A 6613-nucleotide genomic window follows, 5' to 3' on the forward strand; every position below is an offset into this window, starting at 1 on the left:
AGGGCTGGAGGAGGTTACAGAGACAGGGAGTGTTCTAGGAGCTGGAGGAGGTTACAGAGATAGGGAGGGTTGTAAGGGCTGGAGGAGGTTACAGAGACAGGGAGTGTTCTAGGGGCTGGAGGAGGTTACAGAGACAGGGAGTGTTCTAGGGGCTGGAGGAATGTACAAATATCCATTTTACTGATGCCAGCGCCGAGATTATTCTCCACAGCTCCTGAATTGAACTTTGAGCTCGGGGAAGTGGTGGGGCTGTGCTAATATCAGAGGCCTAGTGAACTCGAGACCCAGGCTAATGCTCTGGGTACATGGGTTCAAACCCCACCATGGCAACTGGTGGAGTTTCCATTGAATTAATAGATTCTGGAATGTATATTTAGTCTCAGTAATCATCACCATGAAGCCATTGTTGTAAAAACTCACCTTGTTTATCAGGGCCCCTGACTTTAGGGAGGGAGACCTGCCATTCTAACCTGGTCTGACCTGCATCTGATTCCAGACCCACAGCAATGTGGTTACTCCTTAAATGGCCTGGTAATATGCTGTATCAGAAAGGGATGGACCACCGGAGAATGGACCTGGGCACCAGACAGGCCCCATTCTCAGCCCTGTCTATACTGCCAACTCCTCCTGACTAACATCTGGGGGCTTGTGCCAAAATTGGGAGAGCAACAGCCTGAAACAGTCATCCTCACTGAATCATACCTTACAGACAACGCCCCAGACACCACCATCCCTGTGTATGTCCTGTCCCACCGGCAGGACAGACCCAGCAGAGGTGGCGGCACAGTGGTATAGTCAGTAGGGAGTTGCCCTGGGAGTCCTCAACATCGATTCTGGACCCCATGAAGTCTCATGGCATGAGGTCAACTATGGGCAAGGAAACCTCCTGCTGATTACCATGTACCGCCCTCCCTCAGCTGATGAATCAGTGCCCCCTCCATGTTGAACATCACTTGGAGGAAGCACTGAGGGTGGTAAGGGTGCAGAATGTACTCTGGGTGGGGGACTTCAATGTCCATCACCAAGAATGGCTCGGTAGCACCACTGCTGGCCGAGTCCTAAAGGACATAGCTGCTAGACTGGGTCTGCAGCAGGTAGTGAGGGAAAAAACATTCTTGACCTTATCCTCACCAACCTGCCTGCCGCAGATGCATCTGTCGATGACAGTATCGGTAGGAGTGACCACCACACAGCTCTTGTGGGGACAAAGTCCTGCCTCCACATTGAGGATACCCTCCATCGTGTTGTGTGGCACTACCACCGTGCTAAATGGGATAGATTTCGAACAGACCTATCAACTCAAGACTGGGCATCCATGAGGTGTTGTGGGCCATCAGCAGCAGCAGAATTGCACTCAAACACAATCTGTAATCTCATGGCCTGGCATATCCCCCACTCTACCTTTACCATCAAGCCAGGGGATCAACCCTGGTTCAATGAAGAGTGCAGGAGGGCATGCCAGGAGCAGCACCAGGCACACCTAACAATGAGGTGTCAACTTGGTGAAGCTATAACACAGGACTACTTGTGTGCCAAACAGCATAAGCAGCAAGTGATAGACAGAGCTAAGCGATCCCACAACCAACAGAGCAGATCTAAGCTCTGCAGTCCTGCCACATCCAGTCATGAATGGTGGTGGACATTTAAACAACTCACTGGAGGAGGAGGCTCCACAAATATCCCCATCCTCAATGATGGAGGAGCCCAGCACATCAGTGCAAAAGACAAGGCTGAAGCATTCACAACAATCTTCAGCCAGAAGTGCCGAGTGGATGATCCATCTCAGCCTCCTCCAGAGGTCCCCAGCATCACAGATGCCAGTCTTCAGCCAATTCGATTCACTCTACGTGATATCAAGAAATAGCTGAAGGCACTGGATACTGCAAAGGCTATGGGCCCTGACAATATTCCAGCAATAGTACTGAAGATTTGTGCTCCAGAACTTGCCGCGCCCCTAGTCAAGCTGTTCCAGTACAGTTACAACACTGGCATCTACCCAGCTGTGTGGAAATTTGCCCAGGTATGTCCTGTACACAAAAAGCAGGACAAATCCAACTCGGCGAATTACCGCCCCATCAGTCTACTCTCGATCATCAGTAAAGTAATGGAAAGGGTCATCAACAGTGCTATCAAGTGACACTTGTTTAGCAATAACCTGCTCACTGGTGCCCAGTTTGGGTTCTGCCAGGGCCACTCAGCTCCTGACCTCATTACAGCCTTGGTTCAAACATGGACAAAAGAGCTGAACTCCCGAGGTGAGGTGAGAGTGACTGCCCTTGACATCAAGGCCGCATTTGACCGAGTGTGGCATCAAGGAGCCCTAGCAAAACTGGAGTCAATGGGAATCAGGGAAAACTCTCCGCTTGTTGGAGTCATACCCAGCACAAAGGAAGATGGTTGTGGTTGTTGGGGGTCAATCATCTCAGCTCCAAGACATCACTGCAGGAGTTCCTCAGAGTAGTGTCCTCAGCCCAACCATCTTCAGCTGCTTCATCAATGACCTTCCTTCCATCATAAGGTCAGAAATGGGAATGTTCGCTGATGGTTGCACAATGTTCAGCACCATTCGCGACTCCTCAGATACTGAAGCAGCCCATGTCCAAAAGCAGCAAGACCTGGACAATATCCAGGCTTGGGCTGACAAGTGGCAAGTAACATTTCACAGAACCACAGAATCACACAGTGCAGAAGAGGCCCTTCAGCCCATCGAGTCTGCCCTGACTCGTGAGAAACACCTGACCTACCTACCTAATCCCATTTACCAGCACTTGGCCCATAGCTTTGAATCTTATGACATGCCAAGTGCTCATCCAGGTACTTTTTAAAGGATGTGAGGCAACCCGCCTCCACCACCCTCCCAGGCAGCACATTCCAGACCCTCACCACCCTCTGGGTAAAAAAGTTTTTAACATGCACCCTTAATGCGGAGGGTATTTGGTTTAAAGTCTCATCTAAAAGACAGCGCCTCTGACAGTGCAGCACTCCTTCAGTACTGACCCTCCGACAGTGCAGCACTCCCTCAGTACTGACCCTCCGACAGTGCAGCACTCCCTCAGTACTGACCCTCCGACAGTGCAGCACTCCCTCAGTACTGACCCTCCGACAGTGCAGCGCTCCCTCAGTACTGACCCTCCGACAGTGCAGCGCTCCCTCAGTACTGACCCTCCGACAGTGCAGCACTCCCTCAGTACTGACCCTCCGACAGTGCAGCACTCCCCCAGTACTGACCCTCTGACAGTGCAGTGCTCCCTCAGTACTGACCCTCTGACAGTGCAGCGCTCCCTCAGTACTGACCCTCCGACAGTGCAGCACTCCCTCAGTACTGACCCTCCGACAGTGCAGCACTCCCTCAGTACTGACCCTCCGACAGTGCAGCACTCCCTCAGTACTGACCCTCTGACAGTGCAGCGCTCCCTCAGTACTGACCCTCCGACAGTGCAGCGCTCCCTCAGTACTGACCCTCCGACAGTGCAGCGCTCCCTCAGTACTGACCCTCCGACAGTGCAGCGCTCCCTCAGTACTGACCCTCCGACAGTGCAGCGCTCCCTCAGTACTGACCCTCCGACAGTGCAGCGCTCCCTCAGTACTGACCCTCCGACAGTGCAGCACACCCTCAGTACTGACCCTCCGACAGTGCAGCACACCCTCAGTACTGACCCTCCGACAGTGCAGCACTCCAGGTACTTTTTAAAGGATGTGAGCCACCACCCTCCCAGGCAGCGCATTCCAGACCATCACCACCCTCTGGGTAAAAAGGTTTTTCCTCACATCCCCCCTAAACTTCCTGCCCCGAACATTGAACTTGTGTCCCCTCGTGACTGACCCTTCAACTAAGGGGAACAGCTGCTCCCTATCCACCCTGTCCATGCCCCTCATAACCTTGTACACCTCGATCAGGTCACCCCTCAGTCTTCTCTGCTCCAACGAAAACAACCCAAGTCTATCCAACCTCTCTTCATAACTTAAATGTTTCATCCCAGGCAACATCCTGGTGAAAAAAAATTAAAAGCAAAAAACTGCGGATGCTGGAAATCCAAAACAAAAACAGAAACAGAAATACCTGCAAAAACTCAGCAGGTCTGGCAGCATTGGTGGAGAAGAGCACAGTTGACGTTTCGAGTCCTCATGACCCTCTAACAGAACTAAGTAAAAATAGGAAAGGGTGAAATATAAGCTGGTTTAAGGGTTCTTCCCCCACCTTTTTGTTTTTTCCAATAATTTATATAGATTTTTCTTTTCCCACCTATTTCCATTATTTTTAAATGTATTTCCAACCATTGTTTATTTCTACCTTTTAGTATTCCCCCACTAGAGCTATCTGTACCTTGTCTGTCCTGTCTTCTACTTTTAATTAGCAAATTCCTTTAGATAATATCACCACCTTCAACACCTCTTTGTTCCTTTGTCTGTGACAGCTTTTGTTTATCTCCACCTATCACTGGCTGCTTGTCCCAACAAACTCCCCACCCCCCCACCTTAAACCAGCTTATATTTCACCCCTTTCCTATTTTTACTTAGTTCTGTTGAAGGGTCACGAGGACTCGAAATGTCACTTGTGCTCTCCTCCGCCGATGCTGCCAGACCTGCTGAGTTTTTCCAGGTATCTCTGTTTCTGTTTCTGTTTAACATCCTGGTGAACCTCCTCTGCACCCCTCCAGTGCAATCACATCCTTCCTATAATGTGGCGACCAGAACTGCACACAGTACTCCAGCTGTGGCCTCACCAAGGTTTTATACAACTCCAACATGGCCTCCCTACTTTTGTAATCTATGCCTCGATTGATAAAGGCAAGAGTCCATATGCCTTTTTCACCACCCCACTAACATGCCTTCAGAGATCTATGGACACACATGCCAAGGTCCCTTAGCTCCTCAGAACTTCCCAGTGCCATGCCGTTCATTGAATTGTCAAATTACTCCTTCCAAAGTGTATCACCTCACGCTTTTCAGGGTTAAATTCCATCTGCCATTTATTTGCGCCACACTAGTGCCAGGCAATGACCATCTCCAACAAAAGAGAATCTAACCATCGCCCCCTTGACATTCAATGGCATTACCATCGCTGAATCCCCCACTATCAACATCCTGGGGGTTCCCCTTGACCAGAAGCTGAACTGGACTAGCCATATAAATACTGTGGCTACAAGAGCAGGTCAGTGGCTAGGAATCCCGCAGCGGGTATGTTACTAAAATGACGAGGACCGAATTTAACTTGACTGCAAGCTGTTGAATTCAGTTAATGTTCCGCAGCAAACAGGAATGATATCACTTTTCCTCACAGACTGATCTAACAATGTCACCTTAAAATGGCAGAGAACCATGAGATCCCGTTTGACCCTCCGTGTGTCTGTGGCCTTTTCTTGAAGGTCTGACCAACCAGCCTCAGTTTCCGTTCTTGGAGAAGGAGTTGCAACAGAATCCAAGCTCCGTTTGCCTTAATGAACAGATTCCCTGACCCAGTGACATGACGAGTTATCACGTTCATCTAAAACATATGACTATGTGGGGAGGGGGTAGGATTAGCAAGTTTGCGGATGACTCAAAGATTGGCCAGGTGGTTAACAGTGAGGTTGAGTGTCTCGGGCTACAGGAAGATATAGACGGGATGGTCAAATGGGCAGATAAGTGGCAGATGGAGTTTAACCCTGAAAAGTGTGGGGTGATACACTTTGGAAGGAGTAATTTGACAAGGAAGTATTCAATGAACGGCATGACACTAGGAAGTTCTGAGGAACAAAGGGACCATGGCGTGTGTGTCCATAGATCTCTGAAGGCAGAGGGGCATGTTAGTGGGGTGGTGAAAAAGGCACATGGGGCACTTGCCTTTATCAATCGAGGCATAGATTACAAAAGTAGGGAGGTCATGTTGGAGTTGTATAGAACCTTGGTGAGGCCACAGCTGGAGTACTGTGTGCAGTTCTGGTCGCCACATTATAGGAAGGATGTGATTGCACTGGAGGGGGTGCAGAGGAGATTCACCAGGATGTTGCCTGGGATGAAACATTTAAGTTATGGAGAGAGGTTGGATAGACTTGGGTTGTTTTCGTTGGAGCAGAGAAGACTGAGGGGCGACCTGATCGAGGTGTACAAGATTATGAGGGGCATGGACAGGGTGGATAGGGAGCAGCTGTTCCCCTTAGTTGAAGGGTCAGTCACCAGGGGGCATAAGTTCAATGTTTGGGGCAGGAGGTTTAGGGGGGACGTGAGGAAAAACTTTTTTACCCAGAGGGTGGTGAGGGTCTGGAATGCGCTGCCTGGGAGGGTGGTGGAGGCGGGTTGCCTCACATCCTTTAAAAAGTACCTGGATGAGCACTTGGCATCGTCATAACATTCAAGGCTATGGGCCAAGTGCTGGTAAATGGGAGTAGGTAGGTGAGTCAGGTGTTTCTCACATGTTGGTGCGGACTCGATGGGCCGAAGGGCCTCTTCTGCACAGTGTGATTCTGTGATTCTGAGTAACTCATCTCCTGACTCCCCAAACCCTGTCCACCATCTACAAGGCACAAGTCAGGAGTGTGATGGAATACTCCCCACTTGCCTGGATGAGTGCAGCTCCCACAACACTCAAGAAGCTCAACACCATCCAGGACAAAGCATCCCCGCTTGATTGGCA

The sequence above is a fragment of the Cetorhinus maximus genome, unplaced genomic scaffold (genome assembly GCF_964194155.1).
Source record: "Cetorhinus maximus unplaced genomic scaffold, sCetMax3.hap1.1 HAP1_SCAFFOLD_1789, whole genome shotgun sequence".
Taxonomy (NCBI): Eukaryota; Metazoa; Chordata; class Chondrichthyes; order Lamniformes; family Cetorhinidae; genus Cetorhinus; species Cetorhinus maximus.